This window comes from Pseudophryne corroboree, chromosome 5 (assembly GCF_028390025.1).
Source record: "Pseudophryne corroboree isolate aPseCor3 chromosome 5, aPseCor3.hap2, whole genome shotgun sequence".
NCBI classification, from domain to species: Eukaryota; Metazoa; Chordata; class Amphibia; order Anura; family Myobatrachidae; genus Pseudophryne; species Pseudophryne corroboree.
In genome coordinates, this window is record NC_086448.1 from 465,573,327 (window position 1) to 465,586,357 (window position 13,031).

Genomic DNA, 13,031 nt, shown 5'->3' on the forward strand with positions numbered 1-13,031 from the left:
AAAGCCCGGACCACGTCCAGCGACGCTTCTCCCGCAGATAGTCCCAATACCTGAAAAGCGGGGACTACAATCTTTTCATTCAGGTGGAATTTTGATACCACCTTTGGAAAATAGCTAGATCTCGTTCTGAGAACTGCTCTGTCTGGAAAAAAACTTAGGAAAGGAGACTTACATGATAATGCTCCTAAATCCGACACTCTTCTGGCTGACGCCATTGCCAGTAAAAAAAGAACTTTAACCGTTAACCACTTAAGATCTGCTCTCTCAAGTGGTTCAAACAAAGGACCCTGGAGAAATTTAAGAACTAAATTCAAATCCCAAGGAGCTGCAGGAGGAACAAATGGAGGTTGAATATGTACTACTCCTTGGAAAAAAGTACATACATCCTGTAGGTCAGCAATCTTCTGCTGAAACCATACAGTCAACGCTGAGACTTGCACCCTCAAGGAGGCAACTTTCAACCCTTTATCCAATCCTGCCTGCAGGAAATCCAAAATTCTAGCTATTTTAAAAGATCTCGTATTGTAATTTTTTCCAGAACACCAATGAATATAGGCTTGCCATATTCTATGATATACACGTGCCGAAGAAGGCTTTCTTGCTCCTTGCATGGTTTGGATTACTTGCTTTGAAAATCCTTTAGCCTCTAAGATAGAGGTTTCAACAGCCACGCCGTCAAAGATAGGCAATCCAGATGACTGACAACAAGGACCCTGCATTAACAGATCTGGACGTTGAGGGAGCAGTATCGGTGCTTCCACGGACATTCTCAACAGATCTGTGTACCAATGCCTTCTTGGCCAAGCTGGAGCTATTAGAATGATTGCTCCTTTTGCCTGTTTTATCTTTCTCACTACTCTGGGTAACAGAGATATTGGAGGGAACAGATATACCAGCTGAAACCTCCATTCTACTGACAGTGCGTCTACCAGGATCGCTCCTGGGTCCCTTGTTCTTGATCCGTACCTCGGAACTTTGTTGTTTAGACGAGACGCCATAAGGTCTATCTCCGGTAGACCCCATCTGTTCACAAGTGTCTGAAACACTTCTGGGTGCAATGCCCATTCGGTTTCCTGAATGGTGTGCCGACTGAGAAAATCCGCTTCCCAATTTAGTACACCCGGGACAAATACTGCTGACAATGCCAGGAGATGGAGTTCCGCACATTTTAGAATGGGAGTTACTTCCTTCATCAGACTCTTGCTGTGAGTTCCTCCTTGATGATTGAGGTAGGCTACTGCCGTCGCATTGTCTGAGCGGATCTGGACTGGTCTTCTTTGTAGATTGTCCTTTGCCTGAACTAGGGCCAAGTAAATGGCTCTTATTTCTAACAGATTTATCGGCAGGCGACTTTTCCCTTGCGGTCCATTTTCCCTGGAACCATAGGCTTAAGAGTACAGCCCCCCAGGCTTGCAGGCTGGCATCTGTCGTCAGGACTTGCCACTCTTTTATCCAAAAGGATCTCCCCTTGTTTAAATGGTCTGTCTGTAGCCACCACGCTAGAGACCTTTTTACATTCACTGGAATCTTTATCATCTGCTTCTTTATTGTTTGATGATTTCCGTTCCATTTGGTCAAAATGAGATGCTGCAACGGTCTGGAGTGGAATTGCGCATATTACACCATGTCGAACGTTGATACCATCAGACCCAACAGTCGCATTGCTGCATGGACTGACATTGTCTGGGCTTGCAACGCTTCCTGAGCCAAGACCTGCACCTTGACTATTTTCTTCTCTGGTAAGAGAACTCTCTGTAGGTCTGAATCCAATATGGCTCCCAAATGAAACATCCGCTGTGACGGATTCAGGGATGAATTCTCCCAATTTATGAGCCACCCGTGTCTCTGTAAACAAACTATCGTCTGTTGGAGATGGCTCAACAGTAAATCTTGCGACTGTGCTAAGATTAATAGGTCGTCTAGGTATGGGAATATTGTTATCCCTTGTTTGCGCAGACAAGCTGCCATAACCACCATGATCTTGGTAAACACCCTGGGTGCTGTAGCTAGCCCGAAGGGCAGAGCTTGGAACTGGAAGTGTTCCTTGAGGATGGCAAACCTGAGGTAACACTGATGTGATAGTGCTATAGGCACATGTAGGTAAGCATCCCGTACATCCAGAGATACCATATAGTCTCCCGGTTCCATAGCCAACATTATGGAACGTAACGTCTCCATGTGGAACTTCGGGATCCATATGTAATTGTTCAACATCTTCAGATTTAGAATTGGTCGATATGACCCATTTGGTTTCTGGATTAGAAACAGATTGGAGTAATACCCCTGTCCCTTTTGTGATGGAGGTACTGGGACAATCACACCTGACTGCAGTAATTTTTGGACTGCTTCTTGCAGGGCATTGGCCTTCGACTCTATACGAGACGGGCTGGTGCAAAAAAATCTTTGAGGAGGCTGCCTCCTGAATGGGAACCCATACCCCTGAGATACTACCTTCTGCACCCAGGCATCTGTTGTTGACTGTTGCCATGTGTGTGCAAATTGCAGGAGTCAGCCCCCAACCCTGGAATCCTCCAGGCGGAGGCCCGTCTCTTCAGGCTGAGGGTTTCTGTTCAGGTTTGGAAGCTGGCTTTTTGCTAGCCCACTGCTTCCTACCCCTGGATTTAAACTGGGGTTGTTTAGGCTCCTCTTTACCTTTCGCTTTGCTTTGCCAGCGAAATGAGCGAAATTTTAAACCCTTGGACTTAGGGTTATAGGTAGCCGGAAATCTGACCTCCTTCGATTCAGCCTCTGACTCTAGGATATCCGATAAAGGTTTTCTAAATAATATATTACCCACGAAAGGCAATGCTTCCAACTTCTTCTTGGACTCCGCATCTGCCTTCCAGGTCCGTAGCCAGACTGCTCTGCGAGCGACTACTGCCAGGGCTGAAGCTTTAGAAGCAACAGTGCCTACATCAATGGCTGCTTCTTCTAAATACTGGGCAGATTGTCTTAGACGGCAAAGACGATCCTCTTGCTCCCTAGTAGGAGAGGGGATGTCATTCTCTAGTTCCTCTATCCATTCGCCCATTGCCTTTGCTACCCAGGCCGAAGCCATAGCAGGTCTTACCACTGCTCCTACTAGAGAAAATATATTTTTCAATAGGCTCTCTACCCTCCTGTCTGTGACATCATTCAAAGAGGTAGATGACAGTGGCAAAGCATATTTATGCACGAGTCGCAGAACATGTGCATCTACTTTTGGAGGAACTTTTCTCTTCGAACAGTCTCCAGCAGGAAATAGATAATAAGAATCCCATCTCCTAGGAATCTTATACTTTTTACCGGGCGCTGCCCAAGACTCATCCATCATTTCCGTCAACTCCTCTGACGCTGGAAATTCAGCTTTCACTGACTTTGTTCGTCTGAATACAGATGCTTTTGCTTTTAACGCTGTCTTGGCTGGTTCTTCCAGAGAAAGCACAGCCTTTACTGCATTAATGAGTTCAGCTACATCATCTGAACTAAAGCTCTGCGACTGATCATCATACGGAGTTGAATCTATTGTTTCCGCATCATCCGATGTATCATCTTGTGTAATCTGCCATACAGACGTATCTGTCTTAGTCTTACCTGCCCCTTGGTTGCTTGTAGAGGCTACTGGAACCAAACCATAGGAAGGGAGCTGCATGTATGGGTTCATAGTGTAACCTAACACTTGAGGTAGAGCTACTGGAGCTAACCTGTCCGCTATTGAAGACAGAGCCTTTGCGAACACATTCCATGGTGGCTCTACTGGAGGTTGAACTAACTCCTGTTTTTTTACTTTGCTGAAAAGTGAAACAGTTTGCACACAAACCCTCATAAGTGACCAATTGATTCATATCAATTACCCCTGACTTACAAGATAAGCATGTTAGGGCTATGGGAGTGCTTGACAAATTCTCATCACTTTTGCCGCTCACAGACATTTTTTCTGATATTGACTACACAATTTTTGTGACTGAAAAAACACCCTATAATCAGTATATAGAGGTGAAATCAATCTGACCACAGTGCACCTGATTTGAGGGTCAGAACAGGACTGACATTACACAGAAAAGTCAGCACGCATACTAGCAGTCAGTCACAAGTTAAAGCATTAGATATTGTCATATGAGAATACAACCTCTATAATAACTTATACATAAGTAGGAAAATTGTACTTCTGTTTAACTGGTTCTTTTTTCAACATAACATGCAGAAAACACAGTAATATACAGGTCTAATATGCAATAGGTACTAAAAATTAACAATGCACACTAAGAAGTAGAAGGAATTTTTAGTACTGTATACCCTGCCTCCAGAGAGCGGGATACATGGAGACTCACCACACTTCCATATCCAAGCAAAGACGCTCGTAAGACGCTGAGTGGATTCAGACGCTACTGGTGTACACTGCCGCTCTTGGTAACTGATAACAGACACGGACGCTCACCAACGGACACGGAGCGACTCCACGTGCATGCAGACACTAAAGGCCTGCGACTCGGTCTGGGCGGGTTTATATCCAGTGTACACAACCGCAGCGTCTAAGCTGCGACCGAGTACCCTCGTGGTAGCGTCTGAGCCGGAAGTGAGGTCATTCAGTTCATGAAACGAGAGACACGCGGGAATTGGCCATGAACTCGGAGGAGGGACGGCCAGGAGAGCGTCTGAAACCCCCTGTTGACTTAAACTCCCAGGATCGCGGCCTCACCTAGTCCTGGCGCCTATGATCCCCAGAGCGTAGCGCTGTCACACTCGAGATGTTCGGCGCATTAACACACTGTTTGCAGTCTCCACCAAATCAGTGTAGCTGTGTCCTGACCCCTCTAGTAAGAGGAAGTCCATAGACTCATCGTCTCCCCATGCTCCGGCCACAGCCTGGTAACGTCTGCTGGACCTGCTAGAACATCCGACACAGACGCCCGTCGAGACAGCACTGTACCGCAAAGGTAAGTGTTGTTGCGACCCGGTGGGGAGTTGTTGGAGCGACTCTTTCTAATATGCGTTTAAGACGCTGTTAAGAGAAGTCGCTCAAAAACCAAAACAGTAAGTCCATAAAAATAAAGTAATGAAAACTTGAGGCTGCTTTCACAGCAGCCCTGTGACCATGCGGCTTCCTGCCGCACCAAGCAAAAAACTGATCTGACTGAGTCAGTGGGCGGGACTATATAGTGGAGGCCCCAATGCATCCTGGGAGGCCAGAAAGCTCGTGACCGTGTTGGTGCCATTTTCGCTGTCGCTCGACAATATCCCAATGTTATCCTGTGGATAATCCTGTGGACCCAGCCAGAGAAAAAGCAAGTTGATATAGGACTGAAAAGACAAGGAAGGCACTATACCGCACAATGCCATACCTTGTATTTCTATATGGCAAAACGCCAAAGAGCATGATGCCAACTAACTGTTTTAGAGAGCATTAAACAGTGTTCTCCCAGCAATACAATCTGTTACGATATGAAAGGAATCTAGTTATATAAAATGTATACAGGATATATTTACCTGTGCACTGAACTCAATACTCATCTTGTCCAGCAGCATCCAAAACTCTGTAGTTTGCAGCACTGGATCCTGATGCTTGCTTTTATTGCCCACCACAGAGCCATCTAGAACATCCAGATTGTTTGAAGACATTGTCATCCTCTTGCAACTTTGCCAATGGAAGAAGCAAACCATTTTCTTTCAGGAACCCAAAAACCACAATATTCAATAGAATAGCTGCCCTAGTGAGAAGTGGAAACAAAACAAAACAATATAAAACTACCAACTTTAAATAACTGGAACAATACGTCTACACAACGCCATACAGCAAGGCTCCGTAAAGAACTGAATATTCTTAAAACATGGAACGATAGAGACAGAGTTTGGGAACCTTTGTTTTAGGATATTAATTACCTCAATATTCAATAGAGTAGCTCCCTAGTGGGAAGTGGAAACAGCAGTAGTAAATAAAGCCTCTAAAACAATATAAAACTGCAAATTTTAAATGTACAACACCCTACAGAAAGTCAACATACCACATGAAAACATACTGCAAAGCACCATACAGCACAATGCCAAGCCAAGCGGCACTATACGGCACAGCATGATCCTATACTAACGGCAATAGCAAGCTTACCCTACCGGCACAAGTGGCAAAAAAAGTCAAACGGTTGTGGGGATGCTGAATACTGGTTTAACCCAGATATTCAATCTATTAGGCTATTAAGAAAAAGCAAGCTGGGTAGGGACTTAAAATGGTACGAAAGCACCATAACAGCACAGTACCATGCCATACGGTAAAGCAACGCATAGTTTTAGAGAGGCAAACTATTAGGATTTTAAAAGAAAGAAAGCTGGAAATGGGACAGACGTCAGGAAGGCACCATATAGCACAATGCCATGCCGCATGGCACTATACGGCACAGCATGATGCTATACTAATGGTGGCAGCATGCTTACCCTAGAGGCGCAAGCAGCAATTAAGTCTAATGGTTGCAAGGGATGCTGAATACTGGTTTAACCCAGATATTCAAATTATTAGGATATTAAGAAAAAGCAAGCTGGGTAGGTACTTAAAATGGTACGAAAGCACCATAACAGCACAGTACCATGCCATACGGTAAAGCACCGCATAGTTTTAGAGGCGCAAGCTATTAGGATTTTAAAAGAAAGCAAGCTGGAAATGGGACAGACGTCAGGAAGGCACAATATAGCACAATGCCATGCCGCATGGCACTTTACGGCACAGCATGATGCTATACTAATGGTGACGGCAAGCTTACCCTAGAGGCGCAAGAAGCAATTAAGTCTAATGGTTGCAAGGGATGCTGAACACTGGTTTAACCCAGATATTCAAACTATTAGGATATTAAGAAGGAAGCTGGATAGGGACTTAAAATGGTACGAAAGCACCAAATACAGCACATTGCCATTCAATATAGAATAGTTTTAGAGATGCATTAAATTCTGAAATGCAAACTTAGGATTTTAAATGACAGCAAGCTGCAAATAGGACGGATGTCAGGAAGGCACCATATAGCACAATGCCATGCCGCATGGCACTATACGGCACAGCATGATGCTATACTAATGGTGGCAGCAAGCTTACCCTAGAGGCGCAAGAAGCACAATTAAGTCTAATGGTTGCAAGGGATGCAGAATACTGGTTTAACCCAGATATTCAAACGATTAGGATATTAAGAAAAAGCAAGCTGGGTAGGGACTTAAAATGGTACGAAAGCACCAAATACAGCACATTGCCATTCAATATAGCATAGTTTTAGAGATGCATTAAATTCTGAAATGCAAACTAAAAGGATTTTAAATGAAAGCAAGTTGCAAAAGGGATGGATGTCAGGAAGGCACCATATAGCACAATGCCATGCCGCATGGCACTATACGGCACAGCATGATGCTATACTAACGGTGACGGCAGGCTTACCCTAGAGGCGCAAGCAGCAATTAAGTCTAATGGTTGCAAGGGATGCTGAATACTGGTTTAACCCAGATATTCAAACTATTAGGATATTAAGAAAAAGCAAGCTGGGTAGGGACTTAAAATGGTACGAAAGCACCATAACAGCACAGTACCATGCCATACGGTAAAGCACCGCATAGTTTTAGAGAGGCAAGCTATTAGGATTTTAAAAGAAAGCAAGCTGGAAATGGGACAGATGTCAGGAAGGCACTATATAGCACAATGCCATGCAACACAGCATAGTTTTAGAGATGCATTAAATTCTGAAATGCAAACTATAAGGATTTTAAATGAAAGCAAGTTGCAAATGGGACGGATGTCATGAAGGCCCCATATAGCACAATGCCATGCCGCATGGCACTATACGGCACAGCATGATGCTATACTAACGGTGACGGCAAGCTTACCCTAAAGGCGCAAGCAGCAATTAAGTCTAATGGTTGCAAGGGATGCTGAACACTGGTTTAACCAAGATATTCAAACTATTAGGATATTAAGAAGGAAGCTGGATAGGGACTTAAAATGGTACGAAAGCACCAAATACAGCACATTGCCATGCCATATAACAGCATAGTTTTAGAGATGCATTACATTCTGAAATGCAAACTATAAGGATTTTAAATGAAAGCAAGTTGCAAATGGGACGGATGTCATGAAGGCACCATATAGCACGCCATGCCATGCCGCATGGTACTATACGGCACAGCACGATGCTATACTAACAGTGACGGCAAGCTTACCCTAGAGGCGCAAGCAGCAATTAAGTCTAATGGTTGCAAGGGATGCTGAATACTGGTTTAACCCAGATATTCAAACTATTAGGATATTAAGAAAAAGCAAGCTGGGTAGGGACTTAAAATGGTACGAAAGCACCAAATACAGCACATTGCCATTCAATATAGAATAGTTTTAGAGATGCATTAAATTCTGAAATGCAAACTTAGGATTTTAAATGAAAGTAAGCTGCAAATAGGACGGATCTCAGGAAGGCCCCATATAGCACAATGCCATGCCGCATGGCACTATACGGCACAGCATGATGCTATACTAACGGTGACGGCAAGCTTACCCTAGAGGCGCAAGCAGCAATTAAGTCTAATGGTTGCAAGGGATGCTGAATACTGGTTTAACCCAGATATTCAAACTATTAGGATATTAAGAAAAAGCAAGCTGGGTAGGGACTTAAAATGGTACGAAAGCACCATAACAGCACAGTACCATGCCATACGGTAAAGCACCGCATAGTTTTAGAGAGGCAAACTTTTAGGATTTTAAAAGAAAGCAAGCTGGAAATGGGACAGACGTCAGGAAGGCACCATATAGCACAATGCCATGCCGCATGGCACTATACGGCACAGCATGATGTTATACTAACGGTGATGGCAAACTTAACCTAGCGGCGCAAGCAGCAATTAAGTCTAAGTTGTAGGGATGCTGAATACTGGTTTAACCCAGATATTCAATCTATTAGGATATTAAGAAAAAGCAAGCTGGGTAGGGACTTAAAATGGTACGAAAGCACCAAATACAGCACATTGCCATTCAATATAGAATAGTTTTAGAGATGCATTAAATTCTGAAATGCAAACTTAGGATTTTAAAATAAGAATTTACTTACCGATAATTCTATTTCTCATAGTCCGTAGTGGATGCTGGGACTCCGTCAGGACCATGGGGAATAGCGGGCTCCGCAGGAGACAGGGCACATCTAAATAAAGCTTTTAGGATCACATGGTGCGTACTGGCTCCTCCCCCTATGACCCTCCTCCAAGCCTCAGTTAGGTACTGTGCCCGGACGAGCGTACACAATAAGGAAGGATCTTGAATCCCGGGTAAGACTCATACCAGCCACACCAATCACACCGTACAACTTGTGATCTGAACCCAGTTAACAGTATGATAACACAAACGAAGTAGCCTCTGAACAGATGGCTCACAACAGTAGTAATAACCCGATTTTTGTAACAATAACTATGTACAAGCATTGCAGACAATCCGCACTTGGGATGGGCGCCCAGCATCCACTACGGACTATGAGAAATAGAATTATCGGTAAGTAAATTCTTATTTTCTCTAACGTCCTAGTGGATGCTGGGACTCCGTCAGGACCATGGGGATTATACCAAAGCTCCCAAACGGGCGGGAGAGTGCGGATGACTCTGCAGCACCGAATGAGAGAACTCCAGGTCCTCCTTAGCCAGAGTATCAAATTTGTAAAATTTTACAAACGTGTTCTCCCCTGACCACGTAGCTGCTCGGCAAAGTTGTAATGCCGAGACCCCTCGGGCAGCCGCCCAAGATGAGCCCACTTTCCTTGTGGAGTGGGCCTTTACAGATTTAGGCTGTGGCAGGCCTGCCACAGAATGTGCAAGTTGGATTGTGCTACAGACCCAACGTGCAATCGTCTGTTTAGACGCAGGAGCACCCATCTTGTTGGGTGCATACAATATAAACAACGAGTCAGATTTTCTGACTCCAGCTGTCCTTGAAATATATATTTTTAATGCTCTGACAACGTCCAGTAACTTGGAGTCCTCCAAGTCGCTAGTAGCCGCAGGCACCACAATAGGCTGGTTCAAGTGAAAAGCCGAAACCACCTTAGGGAGAAAATGAGGACGTGTCCGCAGTTCTGCCCTGTCCGAATGGAAAATCAGATATGGGCTTTTGTATGATAAAGCCGCCAACTCTGAAACTCTCCTGGCTGAAGCCAGGGCCAATAGCATGGTTACCTTCCATGTAAGGTATTTTAAATCTACCGATTTTAGAGGCTCAAACCAATGAGATTTGAGAAAATTCAAAACTACGTTCAAATCCCACGGTGCCACTGGAGGCACTATTGGGGGTTGTATATGTAGTACACCTTTGACAAAAGTTTGTACTTCAGGCACTGATGCCAATTCCTTCTGGAAGAAGATTGATAAGGCCGAAATTTGAACTTTAATGGACCCCAATTTTAGGCCCATAGACAATCCTGCTTGCAGGAAATGTAAGAATCGACCCAATTGAAATTCTTCCGTTGGAGCCTTCTTGGCCTCACACCACGCAACATATTTCCGCCAAATGCGGTGATAATGTTGTACAGTCACTTCCTTTCTAGCCTTAATCAAGGTAGGAATAACTTCCTCTGGAATGCCCTTTTCTTTTAGAATCCGGCGTTCAACCGCCATGCCGTCAAACGCAGACGCGGTAAGTCTTGGAACATACAAGGTCCCTGCTGAAGCAGATCCCTTCTTAGAGGTAGAGGCCACGGATCCTCCGTGAGCATCTCCTGAAGTTCCGGATACCAAGTTCTTCTTGGCCAGTCCGGAGCCACCAGTATTGTTCTTACTCCTCTTTTCCGTATAATTCTCAGTACCTTTGGTATGAGAGGCAGAGGAGGGAACACATACACTGACTGGTACACCCACGGTGTTACCAGAGCGTCCACAGCTATTGCCTGAGGGTCTCTTGACCTGGCGCAATATCTGTCCAATTTTTTGTTGAGGCGAGACGCCATCATGTCCACCTTTGGTTTTTCCCAACGGTTCACAATCATGTGGAAGACTTCTGGATGAAGTCCCCACTCTCCCGGGTGAAGGTCGTGTCTGCTGAGGAAGTCTGCTTCCCAGTTGTCCACTCCCGGGATGAACACTGCTGACAGTGCTATGACATGATTCTCCGCCCAGCGCAGAATCCTTGCAGCTTCTGTCATTGCTCTTCTGCTTCTCGTGCCGCCTTGTCGGTTTACGTGGGCGACTGCCGTGATGTTGTCCGACTGGATCAACACCGGCTGACCCTGAAGCAGCGATTTTGCCAGGCTTAGAGCATTGTAGATCGCTCTTAGCTCCAGTATATTTATGTGAAGGGACGTCTCCAGGTTTGACCACACGCCCTGGAAGTTTCTTCCCTGTGTGACTGCTCCCCAGCCTCGTAGGCTGGCATCCGTAGTCACCAGGACCCAGTCCTGTATGCCGAATCTGCGGCCCTCTAACAGATGGGCACTCTGCAACCACCACAGGAGAGACAACCTTGTTCTTGGTGACAGTGTTATCCGCTGATGCATGTGCAGATGCGATCCGGACCATTTGTCCAGCAGATCCCACTGAAATGTCCGTGCATGGAATCTGCCGAATGGAATCGCTTCGTAAGAAGCCACCATCTTTCCCAGGACTCTTGTGCATTGATGTACTGACACAGTTCCTGGTTTTAGGAGGTTCCTGACAAGTTCGGATAACTCCCTTGCTTTCTCCTCCGGGAGAAACACCTTTTTCTGAACCGTGTCCAGAATCATTCCCAGGAACAGCAGACGAGTTGTCGGGGTCAATTGAGATTTTGGAAGATTCAGAATCCACCCGTGTTGCTGAAGCACTACCTGGGTTAGTGCTACACCGACTTCCAGCTGTTCTCTGGACTTTGCCCTTATCAGGAGATCGTCCAAGTAAGGGATAATTAATACGCCTTTTCTTCGTAGAAGAACCATCATTTCGGTCATTACCTTGGTAAAGACCCGAGGGGCCGTGGACAAACCAAACGGCAGCGTTTGAAACTGATAATGACAGTCTTGTATCACGAACCTGAGATACCCTTGGTGTGAGGGGTAAATTGGGACATGCAGATAAGCATCTTTTATGTCCAGGGACACCATGAAGTCCCCTTCTTCCAGATTCGCTATCACTGCTCTGAGTGACTCCATCTTGAACTTGAATTTCTGTATGTACAGGTTCAAGGATTTCAGGTTTAGAATAGGTCTTACCGAACCGTCCGGCTTCGGTACCACAAATAGTGTGGAATAATACCCCTTTCCCTGTTGTAGGAGGGGTACCTTGACTATCACCTGCTGAGAATACAGCTTGTGAATGGCTTCCAAAACCGACGTCCTTTCTGAGGGAGACGTTGGTAAAGCAGACTTTAGGAACCGGCGAGGGGGAGACCTTTCGAACTCCAACATGTAACCCTGAGATATTATCTGCAGGATCCACGGGTCCACTTGTGAGCGAGCCCACTGATTGCTGAAAATCTTGAGTCGACCCCCCACCGCTCCTGAGTCCGCTTGTAAAGCCCCAGCGTCATGCTGATGGCTTTGTAGAACCCGGGGCGGGCTTCTGGTCCTGGGCAGGGATTGCTTGCTGCCCTCTCTTACCCTTTCCTCTGCCTCGCGGCAGATAAGACTGTCCTTTTGGTCGCTTGTTTTTATAGGAGCGAAAGGACTGCGGCTGAAAAGACGGTGTCTTTTTCTGTTGGGAGGGGGTCTGAGGTAAAAAAGTGGATTTGCCGGCAGTTGCCGTGGCCACCAGGTCCGAAAGACCGACCCCAAATAATTCCTCTCCTTTATATGGCAATACTTCCATATGCCTTTTGGAATCCGCATCACCTGACCACTGTCGCGTCCATAAACTTCTTCTGGCAGATATGGACATCGCGCTTACTCTTGATGCTAGAGTACAAATATCCCTCTGAGCATCTCGCATATAAAGAAAGGCATCCTTTAATTGCTCTAGAGTCAATAAAATACTGTCCCTATCCAGGGTATCAATATTTTCAGTCAGAGAATCCAACCACACTACCCCAGCACTGCACATCCAGGCTGAGGCTATTGCCGGTCGCAGTATAACACCAGTATGTGTGTATA

At 45.5% G+C, this 13,031-nt stretch overlaps 1 long non-coding RNA gene across 4 annotated transcripts in view; it reads right to left on the reverse strand.

Moving 5' to 3' along the window:
* LOC134927877 (uncharacterized) overlaps positions 1-13,031 on the reverse strand; it is a 158,703-nt gene that overhangs the window by 20,611 nt on the left and 125,061 nt on the right. For all 4 annotated transcript variants that reach the window (XR_010177761.1, XR_010177760.1, XR_010177758.1 and 1 more), the window contains exon 10: positions 5,467-5,687. This is a non-coding gene — a long non-coding RNA (uncharacterized LOC134927877). The remainder of the gene's footprint in view (positions 1-5,466; positions 5,688-13,031) is intronic.